The sequence below is a fragment of the Dendrobates tinctorius genome, unplaced genomic scaffold, assembly GCF_039654945.1.
Source record: "Dendrobates tinctorius isolate UK_male_01 unplaced genomic scaffold, ASM3965494v1 ptg000070l, whole genome shotgun sequence".
Lineage (NCBI taxonomy): Eukaryota > Metazoa > Chordata > Amphibia > Anura > Dendrobatidae > Dendrobates > Dendrobates tinctorius.
This window is the reverse complement of record NW_027361738.1, coordinates 95,867,333-95,888,275: the sequence shown is the minus strand read 5'-3', so window position 1 is coordinate 95,888,275 and position 20,943 is coordinate 95,867,333. Positions and strand designations below refer to the sequence as shown.

General features: G+C 44.7%; 1 protein-coding gene and 1 long non-coding RNA gene across 3 annotated transcripts in view; one reads left to right on the top strand and one right to left on the bottom strand.

The window, feature by feature from the left end:
- CRHR2 (corticotropin releasing hormone receptor 2) overlaps positions 1-20,943 on the top strand; it is a 320,584-nt gene that overhangs the window by 102,158 nt on the left and 197,483 nt on the right. The window lies entirely within an intron of this gene.
- LOC141095826 (uncharacterized) overlaps positions 1-20,943 on the bottom strand; it is a 139,259-nt gene that overhangs the window by 114,098 nt on the left and 4,218 nt on the right. The window contains exon 2 of the long non-coding RNA XR_012233480.1: positions 3,734-3,844. This is a non-coding gene — a long non-coding RNA (uncharacterized lncRNA). The remainder of the gene's footprint in view (positions 1-3,733; positions 3,845-20,943) is intronic.

Sequence of the window (20,943 nt, the reverse complement as noted above, 5' to 3'; positions counted from 1 at the left end):
ATTCCCAACATTAACAATGTTTTCACTCCAGATGATCGCAGAAGTTCGCGATATCTGACTTTATCACGATTTTAGATTTCATAGATAATAAACATGACGTGGCTGGTGTCAGCGATCTGGCCACCATGGATATGGGGCTTATATGCAGGTATCACAGTTATGAAAAAATATGCACATTCTTCCCCGATTTGTCCTGAAGTTGAAAATGTATGTCCCATCAATATTGGATCTATACAAGCCCCAATATTCATAACTTTCTGTCGGAGACACAAAGTCCGTGGGAAGCTCTTTCATCAAAGCAGCTTATCCTGGAGGAACAACAGTTAGTGCTGGATTGCACAATAGGTATCTTGGTTTAATCATTTGTCCAATCTGTAAATCTCAGTCTCCCTCACAATAGACATCCTCTTTTACACTCCAGGGGTCTTCTGCTTCAAAAGAAGCTTGAAGCTGGAGCCTCCTGCCTTCTAATTTGGATTCCTCACTATAACATATGTTAACTGTGTAATTTTACATCTAAGGAAACTTAGAATATAAGTTAGTTTTCCCACTCTAATTCCATATTTCCTAGGCTTCCATCACAGGGCCACCCACCTCTGCGATACATACCGTCCATCAATCACATGGCCAGTCGCCATGCCACATATTCCCCCTCTGCCTAAAGCCGTGGGGCTTCGCACTTTCTAATACCCGACCAGAGATCCTTCTCAGTCGTCTCTGCCAGTCAAACCGTCTGTCAAAGTCTTTTAATAGAGATGGCCTCTTGTCAGACCACCCGCACCCCTGGTCAATCCAGCATCGCAATTCTCTTGCTCCCATACCATGTGTCTGGTCTGACTCTTTGTCAACACGTCTGCTACAGGGTGTCCCGCCTAGGTCACTCAGCCCTGCGTAACTGAGGCATCACTACTTCTACCTCTTCCGTCAGGCCCCTTTCTGTTATCTCTTTGATGGCCATTTCTCCGATGGTCTTTATTGCCCTGAAAGCAGTTCTTCCATATGTCTCTATGTCCTCTGTTAGCTTCAGCTTGAGGACTTCCTGACTTAAGCAAACCTCTTCGCCTCTCTATACTGCAATTTGAAGGTGGCGGCCATCTTCTTCCCATTTCCTGCAGCTCTATGTTGATCTGCTCCCTCTCAAGTCTTAGGTGCTCTACTTCTTTCAGGTATGCCACGCGATACTCCAGGAGCATCCGGATATTCCCAAGGCTCTCCATGGATCCAACAATGAGGAATGGAACCATCATATCTTCACCCACGACCTAGGTTTCGTCATCAGCCGGAATCCTCACTCATCACACCAGAACTATTCACCATCTCCTGCATCACTTTCCCCAAACTTTCTGATAACCCTCCTCACCAGACCTCTGGGCACTTGAATGCTGTCTTCTGCAATGCCCCGCTGACCTTGAACTTCCCTCGCACGCTCTAGACGTCGAGCGGCTTCCCTTATTCCTCAATAGGATCATCTGCTTTGTGCGGAGGCATTGTAGATGCATATCCCTCAGTACAGCCACCTGCTTCACTGTGACTTCCATAGTCGACAGTATGACCAACTATTTCGTCTCTGGTGCCCAGTTCACACTACATGCTTCTATTGCCTTTCTAAAGGCCTCATGCACATCCTTACTGGCACACGCTTCTCGCACATCTTTGGGTACCTCTATTATGCACTTGAAACCCCCGAAATCTCACCTTCTTGAACATACTGTTGGACCTCCTTTTCCTGAACATCAGCGCAGTTTTCCAAGACATCGACGTCCCTTGTATGGCACTTCCCTTGCTGGTTTTCTTCCTCCGTGGAGGCTCCTTCTTTGGTCAGCCTCTCTAGCTCACTCTCCTTCACGGCGATCAGACCGAGAGAGCGCGACAGTTCGATTTCCCGATCATCTGTGTATTTCTGGAGCTGCAAATTAACTCTTCAGAGGAAAAGAGGACTTGAACTCTATAGCGCCACCTGTTGGAAGTAGCGATCCTACAAGTTACAATCAACCCTTTAACAAGTCTTGTAATATGGCTTAGGATAAAAACCAAATCAGTATCTCAATTTGCAGACACGGTGTTTCGGGCATTTGGCCCTCGTCAGTGCAAAGTATGAGAACTGATTTGGCTAGGTGAGAGGCTCTGGACTGAGGTCTAAGGGGTAAGGTTTCTCCTTGTGGAGAGTGACATACCAACTCTGGCTTGTCAAGGTAAGGAGGCTTATTCGTCGTGCAATGCTCCTCTGGGAAATTTAAGTCACATTACAAGACTCGTTAAAGGGTTGATTGTGACTGTCGTCGTATAGAAAGTCTATGCCGCACTCAGAATAAGTCAGACACAAACACCGCTGTTCCCCAGACATATCCACTGAGGTAACCGATGCTTCATTAGGTATTCAGACGCTCCCCTTGGGTGGGTATGTAGGTGGCTGAACCCACCCATCTCTCCAAGTAACCTGGAAGCCTCCCAATGTATAGCAAAACCCTCAGCAGTAGATCTGCTGAGCAAAACATGACCAGTCGCCATGCTACAATATATATTAGTGTGTGTGTATTGTTTTTTTTTTTCTTTTCTTCCGCTTCCTTTACCGCTTTTAAGAAATGTGCAACTTTAAAAAAAATTTGGTTTCCGTCTCATTATCTGACTTTTTCCATTGATAGAGCTGTATGTAACCCTATAAATCAATCACACAGACCTGAAGAATCAAGTTAGCAGACGGAGAGGTCTCTTTTTTGCGTGTGATATTCCATGGAACTGTTCACATGTCGCGGACACATGTTCGATGTTTGGATCAAAATTGGCAATTCAAGTTTATGGGTCCGTGAAAGACATTCGAGTGCCGTCCGATTTTCATGGACTGTCAGAAAGGATAAGGTGGAAAAACTTTTTTTTTTTTTTTTTTTTTTTTAATTCCGTGTCTGAGACAAACTGATGACACTCGGACAACACAGATCAAAGTATCATCAAAATAATGGGTCTGTTTTTCTCGTATTAGAGAAAAACTGACGTCTGAATGATGCTGAAAACTCTCCCTAACAAAAATACAGAAAAAGTGGAATTATATTTTGTTGCATCCCACTTTTTTCTTGTGTTTTTTTTTTTTTTAGTACATTAAATGGTAAAATGAGTGGTTTCATTCAAAACTACAACTCAAGGAGACCTCATAGGGCAATGTCAGCAGAAAAAAATAAGAAGGTTCTGGCTCTTAGAAAAGGGAAAAACAAAAATGTAAAAAAGGGAAGGGGTTAAATTAAAGAAGTACATCTCCGCCTAAGGAGCTCCTGTACATCACTGATTTCCTTATGTAATCCTTTATTTTGTTTTACCATTACTTAAGACCAACTGAAAGCCTGAGCATTGGGTCCCTGGGATTTTAAAATATTTCACAAGTTTTTCCCGTGAGAAAATGAGTGAAATTGTGATAATTATTCGAGAAATCTGCTAATTTATTCTTATTGATGGCACAAAAAAAAATAAATGTTCTCTCCTTCCCTCGCTGGTTTTAAGCCTCTGATAAATGTTTTCTATTAATTGATTTTGAATTCATAATTAATCTGATAGACAGGTGATGGAGGGTGTGCAAACTTTTGCAACAAGATGTGAGCGAATAGATTCTGAACTCAACAGATTAGTTTAGAATTTGCCTGTTTTTCTGCTACTTTTACATTAGGTGCAAAAATATAGGTGACCACAAAAAAATGTAATTTTTTAATTAAACTGTTTACAAATAGTCTCCGCTTTGGATACAAACCCTATCACTGACGCTGCTGCGGTCCTCCTAGTTTGGGGCGACGGATGGTTGGAGTTGGAGTGCGGATTTTTCTCTCTCTTTCCAGTAGCCGGCTGTCACTTTCCTTCATGGCTGCAGAATTATAGGGAAGGAAATTGTCAGTGACAAGTACTTAGCCGCAGGTGAAATTCCAACTGTTTTCTTGTAGCTGCTCGTTCGGCGGACTGAGCGGCGGAGACGTGACGCGGTGGGAGAATTTCAAAATGTAATCTTTGTTTCTGGCCGATGTGTCTGACAACGCTGCCGTCTGATTGGCGCTTTCCATTAGGACTCAAATCAATTCACGTGAAATGTGGAGTTTAACAGCGACTATTTTAAGGTGGAGCCCAGGGGGGCGACGGTCGGGTCTCCACAGAGGAATATTCATGAGCAGCGTATTATGAGTCTTTCATTCCTCAGCAGGGAGACTCCGCTGAACATAACGAGGGCTTATAACAAGACAGGTTGTGGTTGTGTCAGGAGTGAGACTCCAAAGAAGAAAAAGTGACAAACTAATAGCAGTGAAGAAGTAACAGCGTAAGACAAGAAAGTCCAATTATCACTCCTGTCTGGAGAGAGAAAGGGGAGCGTGGAAGGCTAGCAAAGTGGTTCTGATAAATAACGTTCTAACTTGTAAATGTCACTTTCCTCCAAGACTGTGCAAGAAATACAGATATAACATCAATACTAAATACTGAGCAGCAGCATGAACGCCAAAAATAACAGGGACATAGGTAATATGTGCAAGAATATTACTACTATAATACTGCCCCTATGTGCAAGAATATAACTACTATAATACTGCCCCCTATGTACAAGAATATAACTACTATAATACTGCCCCCTATGTACAAGAATATAACTACTATAATACTGCCCCTATGTACAAGAATATAACTACTATAATACTGCTCCTATGTACAAGAATATAACTACTATAATACTGCCCCTATGTGCAAGAATATAACTACTATAATACTGCCCCCTATGTACAAGAATATAACTACTATAATACTGCCCCTATGTACAAGAATATAACTACTATAATACTGCTCCTATGTACAAGAATATAACTACTATAATACTGCCCCATATATACAAGAATATAACTACTATAATACTGCTCCTATGTGCAAGAATATGACTACTATAATACTACCCCTATGTACAAGATAATAACTACTATAATACTGCTCCTATATACAAGAATATAACTACTATAATACAGCTCCTATGTACAAGAATATAACTACTATAATACTACCCCTATGTACAAGAATATAACTACTATAATACTGCCCCCTATGTAAAAGAATATAACTACTTTAATACTGCCCCATTTACAAGAATATAACTACTATAATACTGTTCCTATGTACAAGAATATAACTACTATAATACTGCCCCTATGTACAAGAATATAGCTACTATAATACTGCTCCTATGTACAATAATATAACTACTATAATACTGCCCCTATGTACAATAATACAGCCACTATAATACTGCCCCCTATGTACAAGAATATAGCTACTATAATACTGCCCCCTATGTACAAGAATATAGCTACTATAATACTGCTCCTATGTACAAGAATATAACTACTATAATACTGCTCCTATGTACAAGAATATAGCTACTATAATACTGCCCCCTATGTACAAGAATATAGCTACTATAATACTGCTCCTATGTACAAGAATATAACTACTATAATACTGCTCCTATGTACAAGAATATAACTACTATAATACTGCTCCTATGTACAAGAATATAACTACTATAATACTGCTCCTATGTACAAGAATATAACTACTATAATACTGCCCCTACGTACAAGAATATAACTACTATAATACTGCCCCTATATACAAGAATATAACTACTATAATACTGCCCCTATGTACAAGAATATAACTACTATAATACTGCCGTCTATTTTTAAGACTATAACTAGTTTACACTAACTGCTGTACTGTGTGTGAACACGATAACGTGAATTTTGCCGTTTGCTGCTTTCTTACATTGTATATTTTATGTATGAAGAGCTTTCTATCTGTTAGATCTTTATGGTCATATAAATAAAACATTTTTATGGAGAAATTCCATTATCCTGATGTTTTATTGACATGAAACGCTTTCTGGCCTCTGAGAACTTCACACATTGTCGTACATTTCTCGGAATGATGTCTGTCTTTGAATAAGAAAAAAAAATTGCTGTATTTGAAAAACTGGAGAAAATATAATTTCCGTTCCGCTGACTTCTTTGCGTTGTCCTTAATAAAATATGTGATTGCAAATCCTCTAATAACATTATTCGGGATCTTGAGTTTTCCCACTTTTTTCCTATTTAATGTCTTGTATGAGATAGAGGGCACAGGTCTTTTCTTTGTTCCAAGAAAGCGTTGTGACGAAAGCAGCACAAAGCACGCCCTGTGCCACCAATACGTCACGATCCCACCCCTGACACGGGTATGTCAGCGGACAGAGGGATGCGAGGCACTGCCGGCACACGGCTATCACAGGCACAGTGGGGGATTATCTTGGTTATCCCGCCACTGGTACCATGTGACAAAAATATAATCTTGCTCTAACAATTTATTGCAGGGGGGTATTTTGGTTGCCCCACCACTGCTAACAAGCTTCCAAGAACTGCGGGTATTTATGTATATCCCACTTTCTCAGTTCCACTTTGGAACTCGCAGCTCTTCAGCGCCCCCCTTACCCTCAGGTCAGTCAGGGAACTGCACCTAGGATAATTAGTCGCTGGATGGGCTGCTTGTTGTGCACGGGCAATTAGACTACTGCAGTAAGGGAATTATCAATGCTCCGGCCGCGGCCACTCATCCAGCAATATAAGACCCTTACGAACTGCCAACTAGCCTAACCAACCGCACACACCATGCTGCCACCAGCCACGATTCACTTAATCAAAGAGTTAATTAAGACGGTCTGTGGCAAACCCCCAAATTAGTAGCGATTATCTAAAAAAGGCGCATAGTTCGTTTCTTAGAGCATGAAGGCAGACTGATAATTTTATAATTTATTCCCAAAAATGTGGGCAGTGATGACACAGATAAAAAGTTGTATTAAAGTTGAGACATTAAATATGTACAATGCAGTATAAAACAACAAAGATTAGGAAAACAGAGATTAACACTTACATGTGCTTAGTTGGTATTAGGCAGACCATGTGGCTGGGGGGATAGGCCGCTTAGCCAGACATCTCCAGACATTTGGCGATCTTTCTAGCATGGAATCTGCAGCTCAAACTGAAGCACTGTAAGGGAGGGGTACCTTATAGCCCAGGGTCAGTTACATCACGAAAGGGGCAGTCTGCAGAAGTTCAGCCCCCTTTTCTCCAAGTTGCCAATTAACAAAAAAACTTATAACCATATCTTATCGAGGGAAGCGCGTATCAACACACTGAGGGCCTCATTGGTTGTAGTTTATCGAATACAATAAAACAACATCACACATGCCATAATTAAGACACTCCATTTGGGAGCAATCCATAGCTCAGTTTCTGGAGGGATCAGAGCCGTGAAAATTAGAGGTTAGACAAGCTGGTTTCGTGCCCGTTGCAGAAATGTAATTATTATATTTCTGTGCTGTATGGTTTTTGCAACATGACTTGTTTTAATACTTCCCATATACTTGCATCCAGCCTCGTGGCCAGAACAAAGGAATCCTTTCCCTTAACTAATTAACATTCTTTTCTGTGGAGAGGGGCCAAATGCTTGAAGCAGGAAGTGTCCTATTACCAATGTGGACACAGAGCTGTTAAGGAGGGGGGATGCTGCAAGCTATGTGACAAGATTTTCTCCTAGAATGGAGGACTCTGGAAGGTTCCAACAGAATCATGCCTTACAGTACATTTTACATTACAGGAAGATTCTAGAAGTCATACCTTACAGACATCTTACATTACACCGCCCCCTTTTAGAGGGCGCTACGGAGGCATTACCCGTCGGTAATCGGCCATGCGCACCTCAGCGGGTTCGCCCCGATGGGACAACCCATCGGCATTACCATGTTCGCTGCCCTTTTTGTGTTGTACCGTAAAGTCGTACTGTTGAAGGGCAAGGCTCCAGCAGAGCAACCTTCCATTGGTTCCGGACACTGTGTGCAACCAGCTCAGAGGGTTGTGGTCGGTTACCACCGTGAAGGTGCGCCCGTACAGGTAGGGCTACAAACGGTGCAGTGCCCACACCATGGCCAGACACTACTTCTCGATGGTGGAGTATGTCACTTCCCTCGGCAAACATTTCCGGCTCAGGTACAACACGGGGTGCTTCTGGTTCCCCAAGTCGACCTGGCTGAGCACAACACCAAGGCCAAACTCGCTGGCGTTGGTCTGTACCAGAAACAGGCGACTGCTGTCAACTGCTCTCAACACTGGAGAGTTGCACAGGGCTGTTTTCAAAGCTTGGAAGGCTGCCTTACAGTCATCTGTCCAGTTGACCGTTTGGGGTAGCCTCTGCTTGGTGAGGTCAGTCAAGGGTTTTGCAAGGGTGCTATAGTCCTGCAAGAACCGCCTATAGTACCCTGCAGTGCCCAAGAAGGACTTCACCTGTTTCTTGGTCCTGGGGGAGGGCCAGGACACGATTGCATCCACCTTTCCTGGCTCATGGAACCCCCGCCTACCCGGTGCCCCACATAGTGGACCTCGCTCATGCCCATCTGGCACTTTCCCAGCTTGATAGTCAGGCCTGCCTGGTGAAGACGCTTGAGCACCTCCTGGAGATGCTGAATGTGTTCCTCCCAGGTGGAACTGAAGATGGCGATGTCGTCCAAGTACGCCACCGCGTACTCCTCCAGTCCCCGGAACAGGTGGTTGACTATTCGCTGGAAAGTGGCAGGGGAATTTTTCATGCCGAAGGGCATGACTGTAGACTCGTACAGCCCAAAGGGGGTGATAAAGGTGGATTTCTCCTGCGCCTCAGGTCCTGCCAGTATCCCCGACTCAAATCCATGATGGATATGTACCTTGCTTTTGCCAACCGCTCAAGCAGATCCTCGTTGCGCGGCATCGGGTGGGCTTCAGAGGTTGTGATGGCGTTGAGCACCCTGTAGTCCACGCAGAACCGAGTGGTTCGATCCTTTTTAGACATGAGGACTACAGGTGAGGTCCACGTGCTTTTGGACCATCAAATCACCCCCAGCCTTGACATTTCATCAATCTCTTGGCGCATGACCTGTTGCACCTCCTTAGAGATCCGATAAGGTGTTCGCCGTAGTGGGGTGTGATTCCCGGTGTCCACCTCAAGAGCCGCTAACGCCGTCCTCCCAGGTCGGTTGGTGAACACGGCCCGGAAGAGTTCCAGGGTTTCCACCAACTGCGTCCGCTGGGATACGGTTAGCAAACCACTTATCTCCATGTCCTCAATGGACCCATTGGCCTTGGCTTGGGCCAGCATGTCCAGGAGGGGATCTTCCTCCCCATCCTCGGGCAGGTTGCAGACCGGTAGGACACAAGCTTCACGTTCGTGGTGCGCCTTCAGCATGTTGACGTGAAAGGCCTTGCGCCTACCCCGAGCATGGTCAAGCGTGACCACGTAGGTGACCGGGTTGAGCTGTTGGTGGTCGATGTATGGGCCTTCCCAGGCTGTCTGAAGCTTATCCTTTGGTACGGGGACCAGTACCCACACCTTTTGACCCACCTGGTAGGTCCGCTCCCGGGCGTTCTGGTCGTACCAGTGCTCCTGGTCAGCCTGAACCTGCGTCATGTTGTCATGCACCAACTGCGTCAAGGTCTGTATCTTGTCACGGAAGCGCATGACATAATCCACGATGGACACTTTTGTGGGGTTTGGCTCATCTTCCCAGGATTCTCTTATCAACCCAAGGGGTCCCCGGACTCGCCTGCCATACAGGATCTCGAAGGGGGAGAACCCGGTCGAGGCCTGCGGAACTACTCTGTAAGCGAACAGCAGGTGTGGGAGGTACCGCTCCCAGTCGCGTCCTTGGGTCTCAACCAGCATGCGGAGCATCTGTTTGAGGGTACCGTTGAAGCGTTCACACAAACCATTAGTCTGTGGGTGATACGCACTCGATACCAGGTGCTTCACCTGAATTTTCTCAGAGAGCTTCCATTAGGCGAGACATGAATTGGGTCCCTTGATCGGTAAGCATCTCCCTGGGAAATCCTACCCTTGAAAAGATGGTCACCAGTGCGTCAGCCACCTTATCTGCCCTGGTTGAAGACAGAGCTACAGCCTCTGGGTACCGGGTAGCGTAGTCTACCACGGTGAGAATGTATCGCTTTCCAGAGCTGCTGGGGAAGGCCAGCAGGCCTACAATGTCCACCGCGATTCTCTGGAAAGGCTCCTCTATCACCGGCAAAGGAATAAGGGAAGCCTTAAGAGCAGGCCCCACATTTCTCACTTTTGACAGGTGCCACAGGAGCGGCACTATTGTGTTACATCTGTCCCCATCTTGGGCCAAAAGAAGTGTTGAGACAGCAGTGCCTTTGTTTTGCTGATCCCCAAGTGTCCAGCTAGTGGAATCTCATGGGCAATCCGCAACAACTCAGTTCTGAACTGTAGGGGGACGACTAGCTGTCTTTCCCTCAACCACTCCTTTTGGGAATCTCCGGGTACTGTCTCCCGGTACAACATTCCTCGTTCCCAGAACTCCCTCTCCTTATCAGACTCGGAGGTGGGCGTCTCGGCGAGACCTCTCAATTTCTCCAGGCTCGCATCTGAGTGCAGAGCAGCCTGGATCTCCTTGCTGGAGGCTGCCAGAAGTGATGTCAGGGTTCCTTCCTTACTGGCACCCTCTGGAAACGGCTCTGGGGTCACCTCTGGTTCAGTCTCTCCTGTGGCAGAAGAGGGCCCAGAAGACAGGGCGCTACCTGCGATCTGGGCACTCTGACTGCGTTTGACAGCTGCTACGTATGCTGTCTCCCTGGGGATTTCTACAGACCCACCAGTCGGTGCTGCTATGGGCTCTACCTCCCCATCCACCCCCATCACTCCAGGAGCAGTGCTACTTATGGGCCAGTTACCTTCCTCGGTGGCACTGGTCAGTTGCATGGCATTACCTTCCTCATTGTTCCCATGCACCTCCCCATTTCATTGAGCACCATTGCTTGCTCCTGCCAGGGGTTCCTCAGCCGTCTCACTCCGCAGAGTGACGGGGCTGAGCACTTTGGTACCTGTGGACACATCTACCGTTTCAAAGAAATGGTTAACAGGTTCAGTCGGCACAGATACAACAACAACAACAACAACAACAACAACATCATCATCATCATCATCATCATCATCATCATCATCATCATTCCTAGGAAAAGAATGGTTATCAGATTTCTTTGGTACAGTTACATCAGCATCAGCATCATTCCTGGGGAAAGAATGGTTGTTAGTTGCATCATTACTCATCCAGACATTAGCAGGTAACACATTCAGTTTCCTGTCATCATCATCATCTGGGTCAATGTTACCCTTATTATCAGATTGGGGAGGGGTGACAGGGAAATAGTATGCAACCATCCTCCCCAAGTCAGTCCCCAATAAAACATCAGAGGGCAGGTTTTCAGACACTCCCACTTCCCTCACCCCGCTCCCAGCACCCCAATCAAGGAATACCCGGGCCACTGGCAAGGGACAGCGGTTACCCCCGATCCCGGTGACAGTCCGGGTTTTCCCCTCAATAGACTCTTCAGGGGTCGCCAGTCCAGGACGGATGAGGGTTCGTTCAGCCCCGGTGTCCTTGAGGCCTGTAGCAAGACGGGCCCCCACCTGGACAGGTTGAACGTTGTCGTCAATCCTCCCAACCACACCTCCCACCAACAGAACAGAGGCGTTGGACCCAGGGGCCTTGGCTGGGGGGTTCTTCGGCTTTTCCGGACAGGTGGAACGGAGGTGACCAGTCCGATTGCAGTTGTAACACTGGCGACTGTCAGTAGTAGGCCTGGTGTTGGCAATAGGGACAGGGCCTCCGGAGGGACGGATAGCTGGGGCACTGGGGTTGATTGCAGGCTTACCCCCTCTCCAGCTGGTGGTGACTGGCCTCCGCATCTCCAGCTTCCTGTTGGCCTCATAGTTGTCGACGATCTGCGCCGCTTTGTCCGCATTCGTTGGTTCGTGGTCCAGGATGAACTGTGGGACCTCAGCTGGGCAGAGATGCAGGAACTAGTCTTTGATCATTAGGTCCCTTAGCAGCTCAAAGGAATCAACGGACTGTCCATGGATCCACTGGTCAAAGTGGGTCCTGAGTCCTTGCACCACATCGCTATAGCTATCGTGTGGGCCACGTTGGAGGTTCCGGAACTTCTTTCGGTATACCTCAGGTGTCAGCCGGTATTTGGCGATCAGGGCCTGCTTTATGGCATCGTAGTCATCATCATCTTCTGGCGGAAGAGAAGCAAACGCCTCCAGAGCTTTGCCTTTTAGCTCTGGGGTCAAGTACAGGCCCATTGGTTCTTATCCAGGTGGTACTGTCTGCAGGCTTTCTCTAAGACTCGCAGAAACGAGTCCAAGTCCCCGTCCTTTTCCATCACGGGAAAATGCTCTGGCCGGGGTTTAGGAGTCTGGACACTGCTGGGCTCACTGCTTCGGGCTGTGGGGGCATTCCGCCCCCGCTGGAGCACCTCCAGTTCATGGGCCCTCTGCGCCTGGCGCTCGGCTCTCTCAGCCTCTCTTTCGGCTCTCTGGGCCTCCCGCTCGGCTTGGGCCTCCTGCTCGGCTCGCTGCTCCGCTCTCTCCTGAGCTTCCTGGATCAGCTGTAGGCGCCTGCCCGTATCGTCATCGGAGATCTGCTGCAGGGCCATTTGCAGATAGGGGTCCACCCCGCTCTGGTTGAATATGGGGCCAGCACTCATGAGTGGAGCCTCTACTGCAGCCCCATTGTCATGTGGGCCAGCGTCTGCGTCCGCTGGGCTCTGGTTGTTTTCCAGCTGCACCAGAGCCGGGATCAGTTGGGCTCTGTTTTTGTTCACGGCGTCAAGGCCTTGGTACGTGCATAACCCAGCAAGAACTTCCTTTGTCTGCTGTTTGTACCAGCTTTCTCCTTTTGCCGCCATGGTTGCCAAATAAAAGATTGAAAAGAAAAATGAAGAAAAGGGAGGGGATACTTGCAAGTACACACAAATGTCTCAGGAATAATAACCACTGAGTCTGTTCTCCAAAACCTATGATGCAGAATTCCCGCAGGAACCGTGCAGGTTTTTAGTGAGAGGAATGATTGCTCAAACCAAATCACAAATGCTCTATGATCATCACACCGCTCTGCCACCAGTATGTGACGAAAGCAGTGCAAAGCACGCCCTGTGCGACCAATATGTCACAATCCCACCCCTGACACGGGTATGTCAGTGGACAGAGGGATGCGACGCACTGCCGGCACACGGCTCTCACAGGCACAGTGGGGGCTTATCTTGGTTATCCTGCCACTGGTACCATGTGACAAAAATATACAGCAAGCTAATCTCACTCTAGCAATTTACCGCAGGGGGGTTATTTTGGATGCCCCACCACTGCTAACAACCTTCCAAGAACTGCGGAGATTTATGTATATCCCACTTTCTCAGTTTCACTTTGGAACTCGCAGCTCTCCGGCACCCCCCTTACCCTCAGGTCAGTCAGGGAACTGAACCTAGGATAATTAGTCGCCGGATGGGCTGCTTGTTGTGCACGGGCAATTAGACTACTGCAGTAAGGGAATTATCAATGCTATGGGAGCAATCCATATCTCAGTTTCTGGAGGGATCAGAGCCGTGAAAATTAGAGGTTAGACAAGCTGGTTTCGTGCCCGTCGCAGAAATGTAATTATTATATCTCTGTGATGTATGGTTTTTGCAATATGACTTGTTTTAATACTTCCCATATACTTGCATCCAGCCTCGTGGGCAGAACAAAGGAATCCTTTCCCTTAACTAATTAACATTCTTTTCTGTGGAGAGGGGCAAAATGCTTGTAGCAGGAAGTGTCCTATTACCAATGTGGACACAGAGCTGCTAAGGAGGGGGGATGCTGCAAAGTAATAAAGACATGGAGACAAGAAATGGTTGAAGGTGCACGGAGGAGTCTACGTGTAAACCTTCATGAAGCGCGAGTGACTGGGTGTCTGCAGTAACTGGATATTGTTGCAAATTCCAGGTCAAAGTGTTTTCTGCAACCAGAATTGAGGGGAAGTCAATTATTTGTCCTCGACTTGTGTCTGTCCAGTTTTTAAAAAAAAAACTGCAACATCAAGGAGCTTGTAAGGATTTTTTGAGTGTTAGTTTTGCAACAGGTGGAGAGATAGACCTACTGTAGGGTCAGTGTAGGCTGTAGGGCACCGGTGACTGATCGTTGGGAGGCTCCTAAGTGCTCCTTGCTTTGTTCCGATAAGCACATTCCTACAAGACCAGTAGGGGGCAGCAGAGTAAAAATCCAGAGTAAAGGAGAAGATTTTCCTTTTACCTCCCAGACTGTCAAGAATCTGCTAAAACAAGAATATAAAGTAAGGGTCAACAAAGTGATCTGGGGATAGGGAAAAATAGCAAAATGTTGGCCTATGAGGATGTGATTCAAATGTCAGGGGTGACATAAAATATTTTACTCCCATAATTTGCTTAAAGCACTTATGACTTTCATTTCTTCTCTCATATCGATTGTTTTTTTCTATGTACATTCATTTACTCATTCCTGTATTAATCTCTCATAGCCGTAGATCAAAAGGGATATGATAATTGAACAGTTCTCTGCCCCAGGCCACCAGGGACCTGATTGTGAAATGTTTTTCTGCCCTTGTTCAGGAAAAACTTTTATAATGGGCTCCAGATCACCAGGATTCTACTCATGAAACACTTTTATATTTTAAGCCAGCAGGATCCTTCCCATGAAACATTTCTCTGTCCTAGACCACCAAGAACTTAGGGATCTGCTCATGAAACACTTCTATGATAAGCTCTAGACCACCAGGAATCTGCTTATGAAGCATTTTTGCCCTAGATCACCAGAATTCTGTTCTTGAAATACTTCTCTGCCCTAGACCACTAGGTATCTTTCCTTTAACCCTTTTGCTATCCTGGATCTAAGTCACAACACTTCTTCCACTCTTGAGCACTAAAAATCTCATGAAGCCATTTGCCGCATTAAACCACCATGATTATGTCTAGGATCCCTTTGACCTCTATGTATTTGCTAATTAGCTAAATCTAATCCCCTAAACCCCCAGATATTTGCACTAGACCACCAGGGATCTGCCCTTAATCCTTTTCTCATCCTATATGGACCACCTTGGATCTGCCCATTTACCAGTTCCCAAACTGGACCATCAAAAATATAACTTCTTCACCTCTAGACCACCTGGGACTTTTCCAATAAATTCCATTGACTAACATTGGAATTCTCAAGCTGTGATATGTATATGTTAAGCGGTACGAACCACAAATCAATTCAAACTGTAATGGGACTCCGTAGCCTTTTAGGTCAAGTGAAAATCATTCTCAAATACTGAACGTTGCCCCAGTTTCCGGCTGCCATCAGTGCAGATCCTCCAGAGACGGAGCGCTGTAGAGAGACATAAGACTGCTGACAGTACCTGCTGTTTGCACAAATTCTGGCCTTGAACGCTGCTCATTCCCTCCATATGGCCATTGTCTGTGGATTTGTCACTGTGACATCTGCAAAAGACAGTCACTAAGCCTCGCAAGACGGGCAAATCACCTTCTCGCACAATGAAACTAAGCGCTCAGAAAGGAGAAGACCATCAGTTAACCAACAATGCAAAATGGAACTGGTCAACAAACAATTAACCCCTGTGTTCTCTGCAAAATGTAACTGAAAAACTGCAGAGAAAGTAACGTTCTGTTTTCAAACTTCTGCCCTGTTACAAAGATGTAAATAACAAAATAAAGCCTACCTTCCGCCACCACTAGAGGGAGCTCTGGAGATTACTGCATACTGCATTATTGTTGCATTCAATGCAAAATTTGTATACAGTGAGCTCCCTCTAGAGGTGGCTGCAGGTAGTGTACATTTTATTATCTATACAGGGTATTTAGAGTTCTGTAACAGAAAATAGGAGCTGTATTAATTTTATCAAATTAATTCCTGCGGAAATTGGAAGCTATGAAAGATGTCATGTAAAATAAAGGAGATTAATTTAAAATTTATTGACTTACTATTGAAACTAAACCCAAATCAGGAAAATATTATTTTTTTGGAAGCCCGTTGCACTTCTCAATTTTTGCATTATGACATTGCTAAATTCCTTTATATGTATTTTTGGGGAACATGCCCCTCATGGGTGGGGCTCTCGGAAATTTTGGCAGAGGTACATCTATGGGATTCTTCATCCCTCCTTGCCACGCCGCGATCTGGCAAACACCAGGTCATAACCTGGTCCTTCTTACTTGAAGGTTTATTGACTGAAAGATAGATTTTCTCCTAGTGCTGCAGGAGCCACTCTGGGTGATAGATGAGAACGGCCTCCTTCCTTTTTTCCTGTCATTATCCCTCTTATCTATTGTAAAATATGAGCCTTTGTCATTAAATCAACTAAAAAGTGTACAGCGATTTTATTTTTTTTTTTTTCCAAAACATTCTTTGCAAAGGTCGTGCAAAAACAGACTAATAAAGTGTCAGACGCATTAGCTAATTGCATTGATCTTAATCAGCCTCAGATTATTCATGTCCCATCATTATGTAGACAATGGAAAGCTATTGCACTTCAAAGGGTTATTCTAAAAATCCAAAATTAAAAGGCAAAAAAAAGTGCAGATAATGGGCTGCGACATTGCCGTATGTCCTCCTGTCCTTGCGTGGGAAAGTTTAGTCGTTCCATCGACAGCCAAAAATTCAGGATGATTTTCATATGAAGGATTAAAACTCACTTTTGGTGTCTTGTGCCCGAAGACATTTCCTTGCCAATCATGTCTGTGTCTCCAAGGCTGAAATCTCTGTCCGTGACACGTCGAAAATGCAAAAGTGTCAAGATTTAAAGAGTTGAACTCAGCAACAAGAATCATGAGAAAAATTTAAAAAAAAAAACAAAATAAGCAAAAATTCTGACCTTAAGCCCCCGTCACACATAGCGAGATCGCTGTGTGACACTTATCAGCGACCGGCCCCCCTGCTGGTATCGCTGATGGTTGTTGGAAGACGGGGGCTTTAGAAGGTCTTAAAACTAGGTAAATGCAACCTCATGTAAACATCAGAGGACAAATTACACCGGCCCAAAATGCAGGAGCAGAGTGAACAAATTTAAGTACACCCTTGCTATTTCCATAAGGATTAAGAGCAGAAGTAGTAGCAAGATGCTGCTATTCAAATGCCACATATTGATTGTTTGGCAGCATTCTTGTACCTCTATAAAAGCTGAAGTTTTGGCAATTTGCTGGTCTGGAGCATTCACGCGTGTGTTAACACAATCTCAAAGACGAAAAGCATCAGCAATGATCTTACAGAAGCAATTGTTGCGGCCAATCCATCGAGGAAGGGTGATGAGGTTATTTCAGTAAACCAAGGACCCTTACCACAACTTCTAGATACAGATGTGCATAAAAACAACCTTTAATGAAGCCTAAATAGTAGACAAAACAACCACATAAACAATAAGCAACCGTGTCACCTATTACACCCTACTATGGGGTACTGATATGAAAGCTGCCTAACAACGGAGGTTGGCACCCTAAACACAATCGAGATTGGCGCCCCCGTTTCATGATGGATGAACCCTAAAACTCCTAAATATCCCTGAATACGTGCCACATTTGGTCAAACAATTATTCAGAAAAGGAGTGTATAGGGGTTGCCAAGTAGGAAGCTCAATAGGCAACAAAGAGAAAGAAGTGCAAAAATAGTGCAAAAAAGACAAGACATAAAGTGACAACTGCATTAGAGTATCTCACTATCTGTCCCCTATAACTGTACGCCTTCCTGTCAGTGGAGGTTGGCACCCTACTGGTCAGCGGAATGGCGCCCCCGTTCCACGACGGCTATCCCTGGGAATACCTTGATATGGCTATACATTCACCACTGGGTGGCACAAATAAGCATATGGAAGGAGAAAAAAGACAAATGATCCATTAAAACATTAATATCAATATAAACAACATTATTGATAACAAATAGAGGGATACTCAGATTTTTTGATGTAAGATAGGCGAAAACTCAATGCGTTTCTCCCATCATCAGGAGGTGGATAGATGGATATTACCTTTATGTGGAAAAAATGGTCAAACAGCCCCTATATATATATAGTCATGACAGGATAATGGACAGGGCCCACTTCCTGAGGCCCACCTCTTGTTATGTTAATGCACGTTTAGTGGCAGGCACAGGTTGATGTCTGCATTAAATTTAAGCGTTGTCATGACAGCGCCGCATGTTTCAACACAATGTATGGTCTATCCCTTGCGCTCATCCTTTCCCCCACACTGCGCATGCGCCATCCTGAACAGGAAGTGTCAGTGGAACGCTCGCCATGACAGGACGGTATCTTCTGTCATGACGTTTTTGTCCCTGCGCTCCCTCTTTCATCTATACCGCGCATGCGCTGCCCAGAGCAGGAAGGATTATGAGCCCTGTGGAATGCACGCCATTAATAGCGCGGCTTGTTAGGCAGCTTTCATATCAGTACCCCATAGTAGGGTGTAATAGGTGACACGGTTGCTTGTTGTTTATGTGGTTGTTTTGTCTACTATTTAGGCTTCATTAAAGGTTGTTTTTATGCACATCTGTTTCTAGAAGTTGTTGTAAGGGTCCTTGGTTTACTTAAGTTGTTTGACCTTACTATTGTAGGGATTTGCTCTGGTAGGCAATAGCTGGGAGGCAGTAACGAGGCAGCACACAGGCATAAAGTCCAATTTCAGTGGTTTTAATGTTAGTAACCAGCAGCTTAACAAAACATGAGTGAAATAAAACACCTACTCCAGCTTGGAGAACCACTGGTCCCAGACTCACCCCTTGCACGGGACGGGCGTAACTGAGCGGCTGCCAGGTCCTGCAGCATCCGCCAGGTGCCATTCCCGGGGTTCTTCCGAGTCTTGCTGCAACAGTCCTGCAGCATGGGAATCCTATGTACAAGTTGCAGGCTGCGTCCACACAAGTCCCTGTAGTTTCCAGAAACACACTCACACTGTCGCATTTACCAACCTCCATTACATAGGGCCTAACCCCTCCCGCCAGTGAGGCAGACATCACATGGGCTGATCACGTGACCCTGACATCATCGCAGGTCCCGTCTTTAAGGAAAAACCCGGCCAAACATTAATCTGCTAGGAGAAACATATCTTCCATCCAGTAAAACACCCTTTACTGTACCACACTAATATATAAATTTTGCTTTGATGAGGTTATTTGCAAACAAATTTGAGTCTATCATTCTACAGTAAGAAAAGATAATACACTAGTGGAAAACAAGACAATTGACAATTTGGCCAAGGTTGGACGTCCTGGTACATTGACCTCCAAGATCAAACAGTGCAATGCTCAGACAAATTTAAAAAAAACAAGAGCTACAGCTCAGACTTTAAAGGTCTGAGTTAGCATTTTCAATGTTTAAGTTCCTGACAGTATAATTAGAAAACAACTGAACAAGTATGGCTTGTTTTGGAAGGGTTGCCAGGAGAAATCCTCTTCTTTCTAAAAAGAATGTAATTGCACGGCAGAAGTTTGAAAAGTTGCATCTGAACAAACCACAATATCTCTGGAACAATTTAGTTTGGACAGACGAGACCAAAGTGGAGATTATGAGTGACGCCACAGCATTCAATCTTAATTATCCAGATGTCTATTTTTAGTAGGCCACGAGAATTAGGCTATTCTCTGAATGTTAACTATTGAATTTGTGTTTTTCTTCAGTTGGTCAAGAAACATAGACTGCTGTCATATGAATCATAGATTAATGTTTGAATGTGAAGTTTTGAGTTGTTTCTTTTTTACTGCAGCTTATTGTCTGCTATCTTTGGGGGACAGGGTCACAGGGTAATTGAACAATAGATGTTTGCTAATATGTTGATTACTCATTGCATAAGTCCAGCTAGTTTTTTGAACTTTAATACAATGGAGGATGAACTATGCAGATTGACTAAATACTTAAACAATGAGTATTACACTCATCCCACTTCCCCATGACCTGTGGATGATGACCTGAACCACAGATGGGGTATAAAATGGGATTTCTAGTCTTCTGCAAAGCTGCAAAGAAAAAGGAAACTCTTTACAGAACCACAGCTAGGAACACTCTACAGGATAGCTGCAAGGACACCATGGCTCCATAAAGGGGAGTAACTTTACAAAACCACAGGCATTGGATAGAAGAATAGTACAGCTGCCAGGACACCATGGCTCCATCAAGAGGGGGGAATTCTTACCAACACTGTTTGCTGAGTGGAGGTCAAAATGTATTTTAAGTCACTTTGGTTGCCACTAAGTGATTTTCTTCATTATTTATTATCACCTGAATAATTTTAATGGTGCATTACATTTCGTATTAAAATCTCATTTACTTGAAGTACCACCCCTGACCACAGGGAGTGCTGTTCAGTAACAATGTAACCATATAATCATGCCACTCTAAAGCTCCACCTGGTGGTGTATTTAGTGCAGTAAGTCACAGTTCTGCGCTGAAGATCATCAATAGAAATAACACAGGATCTGCAACATTTCAAAGTACGGTAAATGGTTACTGTAAACTTCACTGCATCCTGCATTACAAGAGGTTCTCTGTAAATGAACCTTATACTTTGAGCGACATGTTTACATTCACTTTCAAATAAATTGGAAAAGTGCTATATTTGCACATTCCCATTAAACATTCCGGAGAATTCCCTCCTGGAATTTCAGAACTGGAGTTTTTATGTCTTAAATTGCTATTTTGTGGTCAAGGTATTAAAAAGAAACAGACTCGTCGTATAAACTACAGAAAACATCAATCGAGATGCCGCAATAAAGCTACATCTCAAAAATTAAAAAATCTGCAACTTTCTGGGACATATTTGAGCTGTCATTCATCACTATTTCAAAATTCTTTGCTGTCAGTGGAAGAAAATATGGAAATTTTTATATTAAATAAAGTATGCGTCAGCCCTTCTTCCTAGATTCAATTTATTGGTTTATTGGCCAATGTATTAAGAAACTGCTCCCACAGTACAAAGCGACAACTAGAATACTAACTGTCAATAAGTACTGGAAAATAACTTGTTTTAGATGGCACCTCGGGGTACAAAAATATAACTACTATAATACTGCCCCCTA